Source organism: Ambystoma mexicanum, chromosome 12 (genome assembly GCF_040938575.1).
Source record: "Ambystoma mexicanum isolate Mex_15411 chromosome 12, UKY_AmexF1_1, whole genome shotgun sequence".
NCBI lineage: Eukaryota > Metazoa > Chordata > Amphibia > Caudata > Ambystomatidae > Ambystoma > Ambystoma mexicanum.
In genome coordinates, this window is record NC_090936.1 from 276,592,993 (window position 1) to 276,611,680 (window position 18,688).

Here is an 18,688-nt window from a genome sequence, read left to right on the forward strand (position 1 = left end):
GCAGGAGGAAGCACTTGTGACACGTGAGGTGACAGGTACCTGGTTTACCAGACCCGCATACTTGCTGCCGTTGAGGGGCAAGGCATGGCTAGGCGTGGTGAGTCAACTGCACCACCAACTGCACCACCTCCACCTTCTGATTCAAATCTAGAGGGTGACAATGACAACCTCTCCCACATAGGTCAGGCCGTGCAGGCTCTGAGCCCAGTGAGGTTTTTTATTTTACCTCGACATCTACACATGTGGGTGTAGAGGTGCACCCTGTACCTCCCCCCTCCTGGGTGCCCCTCCACCCCCGGGTCATATATGGCCTTTTTTGATTATTTTTTTCCTTCACATTTTTTTTTTCTTTTTTCCAGCAGTTTTTAATCTGAAAATATTTCTGATTTTTCATCAAAATTGTATGGTTTTTGGTAAGTATGTTATCTTTTCATTTTAATTTTTCATTTGATTTAATTTTTCCGTTATTTTGCTGTTCTTTTTCAATGATTTCACTTCTCTTTTTATTTGTTATGTTTTTTCTCAGGTTTTCTTCAATTTATTGATTTTGCTTTTGTTTCATTCATTACTCTTTTCATTTTATTTGATTTTATTTGTATTTTCTTTAGAATTCTATTTTTTTCAATTTTATTTTGTCTATTGTGCATACATGTGACAGTGTGGTGCTTTGTGGCATCGGAAGGCATCCACTGTATGTTCCTGCTGAGCCCATTCAGGCTTGTCTTGTGTATGTGTTTTGCTTGGGGTGCTGACACATATGCTACTCCTGCTTCCCTTTTCCATGGGCTGGCAAGAATGGCTCGGTGTAACAGCATATCACACATGGGCATTGGGCTTCCGTCATATCTGTGGCCAGCCTGTAGTTCTACTTGTGTGTACACCCCTAGTGGGTATTCCAGATGGGTTCTCCAATGAATGTCTGCACTTCACTTTGGTGAGTATTAAGCTGACTGTGCGTTTCATCATGTTGCTTGAGATGTTTGTTATGTATTGAATGTCTATGTTGATGCACTTCCTGCTGTAGCTGGTACCATGCACCCTTTGGCTGCATACAACACACTGATGGTGGGAGAGGTCTATGTGCTGAGAATGTGGAATTGGGACACTTTTCCGACAGTGATTGTGATATGCCACATGAAGGCTGCACGCTGAGTTACCCCTGTCACCATGCATTTCAACAACAACCCATTCCTTGCTAGCACCACTTTGGACATTTCCTAGCCCTGGCTGGCGTTTGGCTGTGACATCTGAGTTATGACTACATTGTTTGTCATTTGATTTTTCAGTTTGTGTCCTGGACCTGCTCCCCACTCCCACTGTTTGCACTTGGCCCATGTGACAATCTGGCCAACCAGGATGCTTGAGGCTGCCACCACTATCAAAAGCCCACTAAGGTGCCCCGTCTAGACCTGTCCACATGCCTTCTCAGTCACTGTCTCCCCTGCCCCTGTCAGTGTCCCTCTGCCTCCCCGCCTTCATCATCACTTCCCCTACTCTCCTTACCGGCAGGTTTCCCTCTACCCCCGGTGTGTGCTTTCTTTCACCATCTTCCCCATTGGTCATTTGCAGACATTTGCCCTTCTGCCTCCGTCCTTCCACACCCCATTGTCGGGGGGAAATTCTGCCGGGGTCAGCTGGCCGTCCGCGGACCCCCAGGCAGGGAGGCCCCAACTCCTCCCGCGTATCCCAAAAATGAGTATGAGGCACACGCAAGAAGCAAGGTGGTTCTGCTGTTTATTAAAAAACGGCAGGGATGGGTCAAGGATCGTACGCGTCCGTCCTGACTCTCTCTCAAAATTCGTGGGGCTCGCAGGCCCTTTTTACCTCAGTATGACGCGCTACTCGCGTCACCTGGGAAAGTTAGCAAAAAACCTATCGCCACTCTGGATTGGTTCCTCGAGTGATAGGGTTAGTATAGCATACGTATAGAGAACACTGTTAGTGGTTGAGGGTCAGTCAGGTGGTATACTTGGGTTGTCCCTTCTATTAGATACATGAAAATTGTTACATGAAGACCCCTGAGGATTGGCTAATGTTAATGGCGTTAGTGATAAGTACCCCATGTTCTGATTGGTCCACTCGCGAGCCCCCCAGCCTGGGACCATCGTTGTTCCCAGCTCGCGGTGCACCTGCTATTTGCAACAATGTGTAACTATGTGTTTGTGCAGACAATGCGTGGATTTGTTCATATGCTTGAAGGCAGACTACTCCCACCGCTGCAGATGTCCATTGAGCCGCTTCATTGTTGCTGCCTGTGTCTCGAAACGTGGGACCCAGGCGCCTCCTCCCTCCTTGGTCTGGCACCCTGTCAGGTTCGGCTTGGTCACGTGAGGAGAGACCGTGGTTGAGGCAGAATTCTGCACATTTAATGTTGCATTTTCCACTGTGTGTCTGGCTTAGTTTGCAGGTGTGACCTTGGCTTCGGCTTGTGGTATGCGAGTTTGCAACATTGTGCCCTTGGCTGTCTGTTCTCGCCGGCTCATTCTGCAGGGTCAGCAATTGTACTCTGGCTCAATCAATGTTTGTGGAGGCTCTTGCTTGCGGCCTACTTGGGCCTGGTGCATAGGTGGGGATGTTTGATGCACGGCGCTTTAGGTTATGGTATCATATTGCTTTATCCCCAGTATCATGTCTTCGTTATTTTTCTCATTGCAATGCATGGGTTAGGAGAAGCGTCAGCAAGTATTTTAGATGAGTTCGTTGTGCGTCTTGCATTTCTGCATTTTGAAAAACCTATGTGAAAAATAATAAAGATGAGCGTCAGTGGGTGTGTCCGTCACCTACGTCATAGCACTGAATATGTTCTTCGTGTGGATTGGTGTGGGAGTGTCCAGTGTGCATGTTTGCACGGGTGTTCTGACCGTTGTCTAGGTTGTCATGGCACCTCTAACGATGTGTTCATTTACTGTTGAATGGTTCAGTCGAGTTCATCCATGCCGCAGGAGTCGGCTTGGGCAGGGCAGGCTGGTGGGCAGGCTGGTGGGCACATCCGTATGTTCCTGTACCAGGGTATTTGGTCGTCTGGTAGATAGGCAAAATCCTCTCGTGGCGGGTGTCTGGGCCGCGATCCTCTAGGCCAGGGGCGTGAGGGGATTGGTGGGAGTCTTTTGTTCCATTCTCCCACTTCAGTCCCCCCTCTGGTCGACTTGTCGACCACAAACATATCTTTTTCCTTATATCCTCTTACTCTCCATATTTTAGTTACTCCTTCCAAGTGTCCATAATGGTTGACATGGTCTTCAAATGACCAATACATATATACACAGGTTCCTCCAGGTGTGCAGTATACCCATTTCCCTATGTAGCTCCTTGGGTTTCTTGGGTTTTCGAACTTCACAGATGGTGGGTCCAGGTGGTTGGTGATGATCTGTTTGCGCAGTTTTTCTCTTTCTTTTATTATTGTGCCTGTGTGCTGGCCATCATCTGTCGGCATCAAGGGGTGCATACCAATCATTTCGATCATTTCGTCTGTAGTGCGTGCCTTCCGGGCCTTCCAAAATCTTATTATGATCAGTGCAGCTCCAGCCAGTGTTATGCATCCAACTATAATCTTTAGTCGTCTGACAGCCAAGATGGCATCCATGACCATAACATTGAAAACCAGCTGTCATCCTTCTTCACTCCTTTACTTTCTTCCATCATTTTGGAGTGCATCTGGGCCAGTTGTGATACTGCTTCTGTCAGTGTACCATTGTCAGCATCGTTAGCAGGAATGAATGTGCAGCATGATTGTCCTATCTTTGCGCAAACTCCTCCTTCCATTGCTGTAAGGAGATCTAATACATATCTGTTCTGTAGTGCTACCGTCCTCACTGCTCGCAGTTCCTCTTTTATTGCGTTGAATCCATTTACTGTAGAATTAATTGTCATCATTAGCTCCCATCTAGTTATCTGGAGCCATTTTGCGTTTGCGTAAGCTTGTAGTCCCGGATGTATTATTGACGAGAAGGACATTGCTGCTCTGCTGAATAGTCTGTGTTCTGGTGGGATTGAAGTGAGTGCTGTTTCCGACCTTCCCCATAGGTAATTTCCTGTCGGAGGTTCTCCTTGTCTCTTCTTTCTATTCAGGACATTGTTGTTGTTGTTCTTTTTGTTCTCTGACCCCTTCTGAGGTTTTACAGATCTCTTCTTCCTCTTGTTTCCTTCATCCATTTTAGGGAAGTTCGCCACGTTCACATGTTTCTGGGGCACCACTAGTGATGGTACATTAACGTGTACCATTGTGCATATACCATTCCACAGAGGGGGCAGTGTGTGGTATGCCTTGTTTCCGCAGGCCCAGTAATGGTCCATTAATACTGCTGTTCCTGCTCCCCCCTCAGGTAACTCTATCACGCTTGCACAGTTGGTGTTGTATCCCACGTACACTTCTCCTCTGTGTTGGTAGCATACCTTAGGTGCAGACAGCGGCAGTATGCTTATTGGGTCTTCATCCTTCTCCATCCACGTCAGCATGGGTACGTACTTGCCCCAAATCGTCCAACATCTGTTGTTGTGTTCATCAATAGTTGTAATATTTTCTCTTGTTACCATGTTGCTGCCAATCACTCCTATGTCCCATTTGTTGTCCATGTACACCTTTCCTGTTATTGTTACCAGTGGTCTTTCCCAACATCCTTGTTTACCAGGAACTTCAGTGGCGTACCAGTCACATGGTAGGTATTGTAGTGTTACTTTCTTTGTTTCTCCCTTTTCAGGACCACTTGTCATGTATCTGAATGCTTCAGCATGCAAACTGCTCTTGTGGTAACTCAAATAAGTCTTGAGGAAGTTGTTTTCGTATGGATATGTGTCTCGCGTTTTCCACACCAGTTTCACCACCGTCCCTTGAAATCTCCCTTTCGTTTGGAACAGTGCCAGGTATATTATACATCGTGCTGGCTTTTCATCTATTTCCGTGGCAACAAATGTTCGAGAAGCGCTCATGGTGTATGGGATCAATGAGCAGACGTAGCAGCTGTCTTCTGTTGTCTGCTTACCTATTTGGGTCATGTGTTGGTACCACATGTTGTTCGAGACGTGTGCTGAATCTGTTATGTAATTATCAATACCTTTATTATCGGAGTATGTGCTACGTTTAACTCTATTTCCCTTGTGTGGAGGCTTGCTAGTACCACCTGACATAACACCTGTTGCAGCCGTGGGTGGGGGTACATTAGGTTTGGGTACAGCCAAAATATTGATAGCATAACTTTTCTGCCATACAGAGGCAGCCAAAAACCCAGTGATCATCAAAATCCCTATCATTTTTATTACAGAAGCTAGTCTCACCGGCATTTTGCTCTTACCTTGCTGCAGTCCGGCAGCTTATTCTTGCGACGTTAGAGTTGCCCGCCTGAAAATTCTCAATATGCTTGTTATTAGTGTTAGTTGTTGTTTTCAAGCTCTCCCTATCAAGTAGTCATTCAGTGCCCAGGCGAAGAGCTGTTCCCACGCCAATCTAAGCGATCTGTCTCTTAGGGCAGGCAAGTGTTGGTGAAGATGGGGCATTGATTGTTCTATGGCCAAGATAAATGCTGTGTAGTAGACACGTACCCTCCTTCTTTTTAGGTACTTTGGGCTTTTTATGTGATAGACAAATTGGTGTGATAGTGCTTCAGAGTAGTTATCGTCTGAGGGTAGCATCTACTCCTGGGTAATGAACTTTGTTAGTTATCTGTTTTCTTAGCAATACAATAATACGCGGTACCTGCATGTGCGAGAAAGAAAAAGAGAACATTCAAGTGTTTACATGTGTATATGTGCAAGACAATGTCCTTCAATTGGGTGGTTACTGTAGTGGGTAGGAGGTCGATGGGCAGAGGGTTTGGGGTTCAACTGGCGGGAGTCTCTTTACTCTTTGATCGTGTGACCATGGGGTGGGCGGTATGGAAATTACCAGTTTCTATTTCAGTAGTTGTCTCTGGGGAATCTGGGGGGTGGCAGGGTATGGAGACACTTAGGTCATCAGCTGTGGTAGAAGTCTCTTCCTCCGTGGGTGACGCTGTCCCTGTTCTTCCAATGGCCCTGTCGGTGATGCTAGAGCGGGTCTGGAGTTTGCAGATCTTTACGTCGTGTAGGTGATTCCAAGCACGCTTATCCTGCAACTTTACTGCTCTCGTAGATACCTCCTCTACAAGGTGGGGACCAGTGAAGCGTGGGCTGTTCCACTTTCTATTGAAATTGCGGAGTAGCACGTGGTCACCTTTAGCAATTTTGCACAGTTTTTCCTTTTCCGATCCTTGGTCCTCGTCTTCTTGTTGATAACTCTTAGACCCGCCCCGCGTGCGCTCGAGCTGTTGAGACACAAACACTACACTAGTAATCAAAGAAGACACATATTGGTACATTTCATCACCAAGAACAGTTGCAGTGTTTTCATAGTCTGTGAATGCCCTTGATGTTGGCGTTAGAGGAAGGCGCATTTGACGTCCGGTCACCACCTCATGAGGAGTGAGGTGGTGGTCGGAGCCTGGTCTATTCCTCAGCTCAAATAGAGCTAGCGGAAGGCAATACAACCAACTCTTCTTTGTTGTTTGCTGTATCTTTGCAATTGCCTCCTTCAGTAGGCCATTCAGGCGTTCGCATATACCGTTGGCCTGTGGGTGATATGCACATGCAAATTTATGCTTGATGTTCAGTAAGGATGTGATGTGCTGGAACATTTCATTAGCGAAATGTGGGCCGTTATCCGACCGCAGTACCTCGCACACTCCCCACCTGGGGAAAACCTCCCTCACTAAAAATTTAGCTGCTCTAAATGCATCTGGATGTGAGCAGGGTCCTGCCTCAATCCACCTGGAGAATGGGCATACCACTACAATCATATACCTATTTCCTTGACATACGTTGTTCATATCAACATAGTCAATATGGATGTGCAGGAAGGGTCCCTCTGGCCGAGGTATAGTACCTTTTATCACTTTCAGCGTGTGACCGGCCGTAAAGTGTTGACATGTGAGACAATTGCTGATAAAATTTGTCACATGGGAATTTAACTCGGGACAGAACCAATCTTCCCTAATTCGTGCTGCAATAACTTCCTTGCCTGTGTGGGCTGGGTGGTGGAGTTGGCTCAGGGCGGTGTTCAATAGTGTCAATGGCATTACCATCTTTCCAGTGTTACCCTGGCACCATAGTGTGTCAGTTGGCGACATTGTACATCCTCTTTTTACCCATATTTCTTTTTCTGCCATTGGCGCAGCCGCCTCTAACTCCATTATCTGTGTGGCTGGGAGATGAGTGTACCCTTCTCTCATCAGCATCTCTTTAGCTATCCCCCTCCCTTTCCCTCTCTCTGACTCTGGAGGATTCCATATCTCACCAAAATATGCAGCATACTTCGCATGTGCGTCTGCTGCTGCATTTCCTTTTGAGATATGATCTTCTCCATTAGTGTGTGCAGTACATTTGACCAAAGCTAATTCTTGGGGGTCATTTATTACTTCAATTAATTCGGCTAATAAGAGAGCATGTTGCACTGGGGTGCTGTCAGCTCTCCTAAACCCTCTTCTCCTCCATTTGGACAATCCTGAGTGGACAGTAGACGTGACATATGCGCTGTCAGAATATATAGTTACTCTTTTGTCAAAGCTTTCCTTCAACGCCAAGATCAGTGCAACCAATTCTGCTGCTTGAGCAGAGTAATGTTGTGGTAATTGTACGCATTTCACCGCCACATACACCAATTCCTCTGTCATTTTTACCACTGCTGCCCCAGTTCTCCTTATCCCATCACTTTGGTCTATTGTCGATGACCCATCAATGAACAAGAGCTGTCCTCCATTTAGCGCGTCCTCTTCAACTTTTCTAGTACATGAGTAAATTTCGGTATTCTGCGCACAATCATGTGCATAGTCGCCTTCCTCAATCACTTCCGCTATAAACCTTGCAGGATTAACTGTGCTGCATCTAACAATTGATAATTCTGGTCTAGATAAGATGATCTCATAACCTGACACCCTCTGCGTGGTTAGTGTGGACTTAGGCTTGTTCAATATTGCAAATAGTGCATGTTCCACAAATAGTGTGGTTGGGCACCCCATTGTAATTGATGATGCTTTCTCTACCGCGAAGGCAGCTGCGGCGAGACCTTGTTCGCAAGGGAAATGTCCTAACATTACAGGATCCAAGTGACCGCTGTAAAATGCTACTGGTTTGTAACCCATGCTTGTTTTTTGAGCCAACACTGCTTTCATTACTGCTGAGTCGCAATGTGAAAATATAAAGAATTGTCGTTCATAATCTGGGGTGGCCAGTACTGGAGCAGTTGATATTGCATCTTTCAGTTCATCAAAGGCCTCTTTCATTTCCATTGTCCACCCCAATTTTTTCTCCCCTTTGTTAGCTTCTCTTAATGCCTCAAGTAGGGGTCCTATGTACGAGCTGTAATCAAATACCCATGCTCTACAGTAGTTGCACAGTCCCAGGAACTGCTGCAGTTCCCTCACCGTTTTTGATATGGCCTGTGCTCTTTGTGGTGCAATCTTTCTTCCGTATTGGGATATGAGCTGACCAATTTATAGTACCTGTTCCTGACAGTACTGTAACTTTTCTTTGTCTACCTTGTAACCCTTTTCAGCCAATATTGTCAGCATCTTCAATGAGTCCTCTCTGCATTTTTTTTCACTTGTGCTGCAAATTATTATATCGTCAACATACTGCAACACTGTGCTTTCCAATTCAATGTTTCCCAAGTCCATCTGTATTACTCTGTTGAAAATTGAGGGTGACTCGCAGTACCCTTGTGGCAATCTGGTGTGTTTCCATTTTGTGTTTCTGTACGTGAAGCTTGTTAGATCTTGTGAGTCTGGGTGCAGGGGTATTGAGAAAAAGGCATTTTTGAGGTCAATCACTGTAAATCGTGATGCCTCTGCTGGAATGACACACAATATTGTGGCCGGGTTTGCTGCTATGGGGTATTCTGCTTCCACTATGTTGTTCAAGGGCCTGAGGTCCTGGATGAAACGCCAAGACCCTCCTTTAGCTTTGCGCACTGGATATACGGCTGTGTTACATGGTGATTCTGATGGTACCAATATGCCATTATTTATAAGGGCCGTTATTGTTTCATATATGCCCTCATCTGCCTCTTTTGATAGTGGGTATTGCTTCACTCTAGGGAGTATTGCACTTTTTTCAATTTTATTCTTACTCCCCCTATACTCTTTATGCACCCCACGTCATAGGGACTAGTAGTCCATAATGATGTTGGGACTTTTGCCATATCTTCCTCAAAGAAGGGAACTGGGGTGGATGTGGGTGCTTCTAGTGCCATTGCAATTTTCTGTGCCACTTGTTTGTATGTAACTCTTAGCCATATTTCTACACTCATCATAAATACCATTTCACCTTCATCCTTTTCTTCTGCATCCCTCAGCTAGGGCTATCACTGCCCTCCATGCTCTTCCTTCCCTGTCTTGGGCATGTACTGCGATATAATCAGCAGTTGCTATAATGCTCTCCATGCTCACTGAAATCACCTTTCCTTCTGGTTCATTGGCTGGTGTTTCTGGTCTAAACAAATAGGCTGTTGGCCTCCTCCAGATCTTTCCTTCTATTCCTGGCATCCATGCGAATGCCATGTCTGTTCCGTACTGGAACAGTTCACCATCTACTGGCTCAGCCCTAATCACTGTCTGTCCACAATATGCTTGCATGATTTGTCGTGCAGTGAGCATGTTTATTCCAGGAGTGGAGCAAATTATGCCGTCCTCCGTAAAGGAGATCGTCATATTCAACCTTCTCATTATGTCTCTCCCGAGTATGTTTACTGGTGAGTCCCTAGAATAGAGAAGCGGGACGGACATGTCATAATCCCCTATCGATAAGGGAATGCTATCAGTAAAGGGAACCAACCCCCTGGCCCCAGAGAATCCTTGGGTGTTCATGGCCTCACCTGACATCTTAAATTTACCTTCCCTTATGCAAGACCGGGTCGCCCCGGTGTCAACAAGGAATGATCATTTTTTGTCACCTATCGTTACCTCTATGCGTGGTTCCTCCGCACTATTAGGTGTTACCGACAGGATGGGACACACCAAGGCCGTCTGTGGGCTGTCCTATTGAGGGTATAATGATTGACCACTTCCTGTGTAAGGGTTGTGTCCCAGGACAGTCACCCTTCCCAGTTGTGTTTGCTGTAGTTGTGTATTGGTAGAGGTTATTTTACGGTCTTGAATTTGGGCAGGTTGCTGTACTTGCTGCACTTGATGTTGTTGTGTTATCGCTACCTGTTGTTGTGGTAGTGAATATGTCTGTGGCTGTTGTTGTGTTACTAGTTGTTGCTGCACATTTCCCGGTTGCAGTGCCTGCTGTTGTTGGGTGTCCTGCTGTTCCCTTGTAGGCCCTTGTTGTCCCTGTTCTCCCCATGATGGTGTGCCTGGTCTCATTCTACATGTGCGTGACATGTACCCTAGTAATCCACAAATCCAACATACCGGTGGTTCCCTGTTCTGCCATGGAAAGCTCCCTGAATTGTCCTGGTATACTGGTTGCCCAGTGGGGTAGAAATTTCTGAATCCTCCCCCTTGCTGTTGTGTGTTATAGCCGTATCCCCTCCCCCTCATCATTCCTCCCCTTCCCCTGTTATAATTATAATATCCAGCTCCTGGCGTTGAGTATTCTCCTCCCATGTTAGTCGTGTATGGTTGGGGTGGTGGCAGCTGTTGTGCTACAATCTGTGATGGTTGTATTTGGGAGGGATCTTGTGCAGCCACTACTTGTGTGGGGTTTTGAGTCATTGTTGCAGGTGTAGTTATTAGTGCACCTTCCATTGTGTATTTAGTAAGTTTTTTCTGTACCAATTTAGCCTCTTCCGCTTTTCTATCCTCTTCCTTTTGTTTCATCTTTTCTTGCCATGTCCTACAATGATGTACTATCGTCAGCTGTATTTCTGGCCATGCTTTTGCTTCCATCCCCACTACCTTCTTCAGTTGTTTCTGAACTGCTTCCGGGAGCCCTTGTATTAGTATATGATAGAATATTGCTGGTGTTTTGTCCCATTGTTCTCTAGTTTCCATACGCCACTTCTCTTGAATTTCCTGGATATAATCAACAGGATCTTCGTTCTCACGCATCTTGCGTGATGTAATTGCTCCTATGTCTGATGTGTCCGGGTACTGTACCCTCAGCGCTTGCCATAATGCATGTCTGCAGTTTGCGAATGGCGCCCCATCGTGCGATGTGTTTGTTATTGTGACCCCGGGGAAGCCTGCTCTCTTCCAGATGTCATCTGCTGCATCCCCCAATATTGATATTAGAAGGCCCTTTACATCCCCCACTGCCAGTTTCTGTCCTGCGGTGTGTTTTTCCATTTCATATATCCATTTTCCCGCACCTCCACTTAATGATGGGAGCCTGCACTTTATATTTTCCTTGTCTGCATGCTTCCAAGGGACGTATTGTGGTCTAACCCCTCCCCTCTCCAGAAGTGGCATTAAGTTGTATCCTGTTTCACCCCCTGGGTTCCACAAAATCGAGTCTGTGTACCCCTCCTCTTCTTCCGTGTCTTCTACATCGTCAATTGCGTCCATATTTCCCCTGCTCGTAACTGTTTCCCCTCCATCTCTTCCCCTTCTTTTATCATTTCCTTTATTTAATGTGGGCGTGTGTATTCGTTCTCCCTGCCTGCGTCCAGGGAGGTCTCTAAGCCTGCCTGCGTAGGGTGTCAGTTCGTGGGGGGGCGGGTGTAGGTGGGCATGTTGCACGTAATGAGTGTGGGGTGGTGGAGCATGTTGGACGGGATGATGAGGGTGTAGCTGCACGTGTCTTCCTTTCCGCCATTCCTTGCTCTTCCCCCTCACTTCCCTCCAGGTCTTCCTTTCTCCTGCAGGCCCATGGTGATTCTCTATTTGTCCGGGTGATGTATAATTTATCTAGGCTTTCCCTTTCACTATTTATTCCTTCCTTCTCCATTCCTTCTTCTTCCTCACTACAAAAGCCACCCAGGAATGGCAACCCCCAATCTGTCCTTTTCCCCCTAATCGTTACTGTTTTTAAGTCTATTAGATCCGTTCTTCCCATGTCTTCTTTACCAATTGCTCCCCTTTGTGCTGATGTTGTTGCTACTTCTGTGTCTCTGTGTACATACCTCCTTACTTCACTCTCCCCTCTCCTATCTTCTCTTTCCCCTTCATTTTTCTCTGCTATTTCTCTACCAATTTCCTCTCATTTCTTTTTCAATTCCTCCATTACTTCACTACTCATCTTTTCCAATATCCTTTCTTCTTCTCTCTTCCTTTCCCATCTCGCTCTTTCCCGTTCTAATATACTCTCTATCATCCTCCCTTCTTCGTATTTCCTTGTCGTTTCTGATAGTAATCTCCTCTTCCATATTTCCATTTCTTTTTCTTTCTCTTCTTCCTCTCTTTTCCTGTCACGCAGTGCTGCTCTGGATACCCTTTCTGCTACTGCCTTTACCCTTTCGGCTTCTCTCTTTTGCTCCTCAGTTCGTTCCCTCATTTTTTCCAACTCATTCTTACTTTCTTTCTTTTCCCGTGCTCTCTCTCTTTCCTCTCTCTCGAGCTGCTTGATCAGTGCGTTCTGCTCATCCCTTAATTCTGCTAATCGTTCCTCCAAAATCTCTTCCTTTTGTCGTAACAGCTCTTCCTCCTTTCTTTTCCCCTCTTCCCCTTTCATTTCACTCTTTCTGGTATTATCCTCGTCCATTTTCCTTACTACCTCCTTCTCTTCTCCTGTTAATGAACCCCGTAATTTTAATAGTACCTGCGCAGCTACCCACTCATCATGTCCTATTTCCGCGATCTGCTCTTCGCCAGTCCTCCCCTCCCCTGCGGGCATCTTCCTATGAGCTGATCCGGTCGTACTAGTCCGCTCCCTTCCCGTGTGGCCACCTGTAGCTGTATATGGTGGCGGGCTGTATGCCGGTTTCGAGTACCCCTCAGCTGCCCTTAATTGTTCTCTTACTATTTCTCCTAGTTCTCTTAAAGGATATAACCCCCTCCCTCCGTTTTCACTACCTTCGCTAGGGGCATATCGTCGCTCTGTTCCTTTTTTATTTCCTTTTCGTTTGAGTTGTTGCTCTTTTCTCCTCCCTCTTGTCCGTTCCCCGTGTTCTGTGTGCCTTCACTCTCTTTTTCCCCATTCTCTCCTTCCTCCTTAATCTTCTTCGCTTCTGTTGTTTCCCCCATAGTGAACATTCCGTTTGGTCCTGGTCGGGACCCTTGGAACATCCTCCATAAGTTAAACACCTCCACGTGGTGTGTCAACTTCTTTCCCTTGTATGTGTTATGCAGATGGGTTAATAGTGAATGTTGGGTATATGGATCGAAACTGCCATTAGGCGGCCATGGTGTCGTCATTTTGTTGTCCGTCCCCTGTGTCCATTCTATGCTGTATTTGATCAGTTTCTCCCTATGGGGTGACAGTGTTTTACATATATGCTGCAGCGGGGTATTGAGAGTGTTTCCCCACCCTCCCGATCCTGTCCCGTGTGACATAGTAGCACTTCAATTGTTATCCTCCCTCTATATGGTAGCGGTTATCTTGCTAATAGTGTACGCTATACAATTTCAGATCTTTACCTGGCCCCGTAATTTTGGGGACTTGCGATTGTCCGCTAAAACAAAATAGTAAAATATAGCATTTGCATTTGTATATTCTTTTCTTTCTTTTCTTCCTTTACCGAACACCTTTACGGCCCCCTACGGCCGAGGCGCACGTAGCCCCTTGCGGCTGCGTGCCCTGTATGACGTTCTTATACAGCCGTCCCACTTTCTTTTACCCCTCCTCCTCTTTCTTCACTTGTCGTTGCCGGCGTTCTCCGTGCGCGACCACGCCCCCCTTTTCACCTTGCCCCGATCTACTCGTTACCGTTTATCTCCGTCTCCATTCCCTTACCATTATTCTCTTCCCCACCACTCTCCGAAAAATGCCTCGCGTTCGAGATATCCTATGAAAGCCCGACTGGTGACGTCACCGATCTCTTCCAAAACTACTAGTAAGTTCTTTACATGTTTTTAAAAGTTCAAAATACGCTTGCAATCTACCCCAGTTAACCCCACAGCTGTTCTCTTGTCTCGCCTGGAACAAGGTAATCAACAATATAATCAGACTGCGCACGCTGCGTCGCCTCGCGTGTGATACGCCCCTCGACAGGAGGGCTTAACCAGCCAATTATCTTCCGTATTAGGCAACCAGTTAGCTACCGCCTACAGGGAAACGTCATCTATCTATCGAGTTTTCTGCTCGATCAATAGGGATCCTCATCTACTCATTGATCAATAATCACCAAATCGTAGGAAACCGCACACACACACCCTTACAGGTGGTCGCGACCTAGGCCAATCAGTGTCTACGAGCGGCCGCACGTGATTTTTTCGTGCTCCGCCCCCTCCTCTTCCGTAACGTAGCGGACTGCTCTCGCACTTGTCCAGCTACCATTCACTTCACCCTCAACACTAATTTATCAAACCTACTCCGCGCACCTGTGTAACACCTCCCACCTCCCGTATTCTATTCCTCCCCCCTCCCTCACAATTTCACATTGCTTGTTGGGCGTGGCATACTCACCAAGTTCTCTTGACGCGGGGCCGCTCGACTGTGTGCACCCCTCCAAGCGGCTCGCCACCTCCCCTCGTCTGGACCACGTCTGGACACTCGCCAACCGCGGGCGGGATACTTCTCAACCAGCTCCCGAAGGCCAATATCCGGATTGCGCTGTCCGGTCTTCTCGCAGTTCCACGATGGTCCTGTAGTCCTCAAAAGGGGGCAGCGGCAGAGGGGGCCGCGCCGCCGGGCCACCTCGCAACGAGAGCACTCGGAAAAATAAAATAAAAGCAGATCTTAAACAGATCTCAGCAGTGCCTCCAACTTGTCTAGGGGAAATTCTGCCGGGGTCAGCTGGCCGTCCGCGGACCCTCGGGCAGGGAGGCCCCAACTCCTCCCGCGTATCCCAAAAATGAGTATGAGGCACACGCAAGAAGCAAGGTGGTTCTGCTGTTTATTAAAAAAAGGCACAGATGGGTCAAGGATCGTACGCGTCCGTCCTGACTCTCTCTCAAAATTCGTGGGGCTCGCAGGCCCTTTTTACCTCAGTATGACGCGCTACTCGCGTCACCTGGGAAAGTTAGCAAAAAACCTATCGCCACTCTGGATTGGTTTCTCGAGTGATAGGGTTAGTATAGCATATGTATAGAGAACGCTGTTAGTGGTTGAGGGTCAGTTAGGTGGTATACTTGGGTTGTCCCTTCTATTAGATACATGAAAATTGTTACATGAAGACCCCTGAGGATTGGCTAATGTTAATGGCGTTAGTGATAAGTACCCCATGTTCTGATTGGTCCACTCGCGAGCCCCCCAGCCTGGGACCATCGTTGTTCCCAGCTCGCGGTGCACCTGCTATTTGCAACAATGTGTAACTATGTGTTTGTGCAGACAATGCGTGGATTTGTTCATATGCTTGAAGGCAGACTACTCCCACCGCCGCAGATGTCCATTGAGCCGCTTCATTGTTGCTGCCTGTGTCTCGAAACGTGGGACCCAGGCGCCTCCTCCCTCCTTGGTCTGGCCCCCTGTCAGGTTCGGCTTGGTCACGTGAGGAGAGACCGTGGTTGAGGCAGAATTCTGCACATTTAATGTTGCATTTTCCACTGTGTGTCTGGCTTAGTTTGCAGGTGTGACCTTGGCTTCGGCTTGTGGCATGCGAGTTTGCAACATTGTGCCCTTGGCTGTCTGTTCTCGCCGGCTCATTCTGCAGGGTCAGCAATTGTACTCTGGCTCGTTCAATGTTCGTGGAGGCTCTTGCTTGCGGCCTACTTGGGCCTGGTGCATAGGTGGGGATGTTTGATGCACAGCGCTTTAGGTTATGGTATCATATTGCTTTATCCCCAGTATCATGTCTTCGTTATTTTTCTCATTGCAATGCATGGGTTAGGAGAAGCGTCAGCAAGCATTTTAGATGAGTTCGTTGTGCGTCTTGCGTTTCTGCATTTTGAAAAACCTATGTGAAAAATAATAAAGATGCGCGTCAGTGGGTGTGTCCGTCACCTACGTCATAGCACTGAATATGTTCTTCGTGTGGATTGGTGTGGGAGTGTCCAGTGTGCATGTTTGCACGGGTGTTCTGACCGTTGGCTAGGTCGTCATGGCACCTCTAACGATGTGTTCATTTACTGTTGAATGGTTCAGTCGAGTTCATCCATGCCGCAGGAGTCGGCTTGGGCAGGGCAGGCTGGTGGGCAGGCTGGTGGGCACATCCGTATGTTCCTGTACCAGGGTATTTGGTCGTCTGGTAGATAGGCAAACTCCTCTCATGGCGGGTGTCTGGGCCGCGATCCTCTAGGCCAGGGGCGTGAGGGGATTGGTGGGAGTCTTTTGTTCCATTCTCCCACTTCACCATCTTCACCATTTTAAGTATTATTTTGACAGTTGATTGATCATTAGTCCCTCCACCACTGATTACAGGTCATCTATTCCCCCTTTCCCTTCTGTCTTTCTTCTCCGCCTCCCCAGCACTATGTTGATTCTTTGTAGACCTACCACAGTTTGTCACGTGTTTTGTTACTCTCCTCACCTCTTCCATCACTCCCCTCCTTATGTGAATCCTGCCCTGCGACTATTCCCGTCAGGCAGAGGACTGTTGATGCTAGTTATGTCATCCTACATTCCCTCCCTAGGCTCTCCCTTATTGGTCCTGCCATTTATAATATGTACTTTGCTTTTCCAGTTCATTCTCACACTTTGGACTGTTTGAAGGACATGTAGGAATGTACTGTTCTTTTCCCTTATTCACTCCCTCATTGATGCGCTTTGATAAAGTTTGTGTGTTGTTCATTTAATAGATTTCTACGAATCAGTGATGGGTCACTTTCTGCCATTGCCGATGTGGTGTACTCTGTACATGATATCTTCTGCTGGTCAATGGCTGATGCAATGCAGTGATTTCTTTTGACGTGTCATGGGATTGGGTGGGGTTTGAGACAAATGGGGGTCCTTGGTGCTATGTTCATATGTGCTGTGTACGGGACACTGTCATTCACTTCATTTCATATGCATGTATTCTAGACATGTCCATATGCGCGAATACACTTATACAACACCACTCCCAAATACATTGCACTCATATTGCCTTCTCATGCATGCTGTGTCACGACAATTCATGTTCACTTCCAAGTCATTATTCGTGTACATGCATGACAGGGTGATATTTGGTTGTATGCCATTTTTTTAAATGATGCAGAGGGGTTTTCACCAATGCAATGCACACTCACTGTGCTGTGCAGTGTGCAGTGTTTGACATGGCCATTTGCTATTGTCCAGTGTGCATGGCAAAAGGTATTCAGACTTTTGTTGCTTGAACGACTGGTGGCATGCATTTGTGGCACTGTTTTCAGGGTGTGAGATGTTGGTCACTCCTTTCTTTCAATTCCATGTGGTGTATAATTGTCTGGTGACTATTTACATTTCTCACATGGCACTTCATGACTATTGTATCATGTGTTGTGCATATGGTTGGATGTTTTCACGTTGCATGCCATGGTCTGGTGTGGCAGTCAGGGTTGAGGAGTGTTGGGAGGGTTTGGGTGGCATGCCAGTCCTTTCATGCCCTGTTTAGCAAGGGGGGGAGGGAATGCCTTGAATGTGTTCCCTTTGGTCACATGGGATTGGTTGTGTTTAAGTAGCTAAGGATGCACACAATGTGGCACTTCCATGGACACATTCTCAGGGTGGTAAGGTAGTGAAGGTCAACTGTCCCTTTGTCATTATCGATTGAGACCTGTCGTATATGCCAGGCCTGTGTGCACTCCGCAGGGGTTGGAGTTTAGGTGAAAAATGTGGCCACAAGCTGGGTACTCGCTGCCTCTTCACATGCCCTTTCCCCTCCCATGCGCAGAGGCCGTGCGTGTTGCTTGGGATTTGTGGGCACAACCATGTCCACCGTTACGCTATGCCTTGTTGCAACGTTGTGCAGGACACATGCTGTCACAATGATCCTGCACACTACTGGGGGTGCATATAGTAGCTGTCCACCAGAGCGGTCAAGGTACCGAAAGCGTGACTTGAGCACTCTGAATGTGCGCTCCACTTTGGCCCTGGTTGCAATATGGGCTGCTTTGTATCTTACCTGGGGTAGTGGGGTGGGGTTCCGTATGGGCATCATCATGTAGGTGCTCAGAGGGTAGGCACTGCCCCCTGGTAAGGTGATAATAGTTGTCATTAGTGGGGCTTTTGTATTTGTCTGTGTGTGACATGTATGCATGTGCACAGGCATTTGTACTCACCTAGGAGCCATGTGTCGCCATGCTTCCCAGCTTCCAGGGCCCGGCTCAGGGCAAACATTCTGAATATGAAACTATCATGGGTGGACCCAAGGAAGTTTGCATATACAGAGGTGATGATCCCCTTGGCATCGCATACCACCAGCACATTGATGGAATGCCAGTGCTTACGGTTTCGATAGATGTGCTCTGTGGCCCTAGGTGGACATAGGGTGACATGGGTGCAATCTATGGCACCGAGCACTTTGGGGAAGTGTGCCACCCTGTAGAAGTCCAGGACCACGGCCTGCCTTTCTGCGGGTGTTCTGGGCATGTATATGTGCCTGCGGACTGAGGGGTGCGCATTGATGATTGCCAACACCTGGTGTAGGCAGTGTGACTGCGTGGCCTGTGAGACACCCCCCACTATGGCAGTTGTCCGCTGAAATGACCCAGTGACCAAAAAAATGCAGTACATTGAGCACCTTCTC

General features: G+C 47.3%; 1 protein-coding gene across 1 annotated transcript in view; it reads left to right on the forward strand.

The window, feature by feature from the left end:
• LOC138513506 (solute carrier organic anion transporter family member 1C1-like) overlaps positions 1-18,688 on the forward strand; it is a 503,198-nt gene that overhangs the window by 311,197 nt on the left and 173,313 nt on the right. The window lies entirely within an intron of this gene.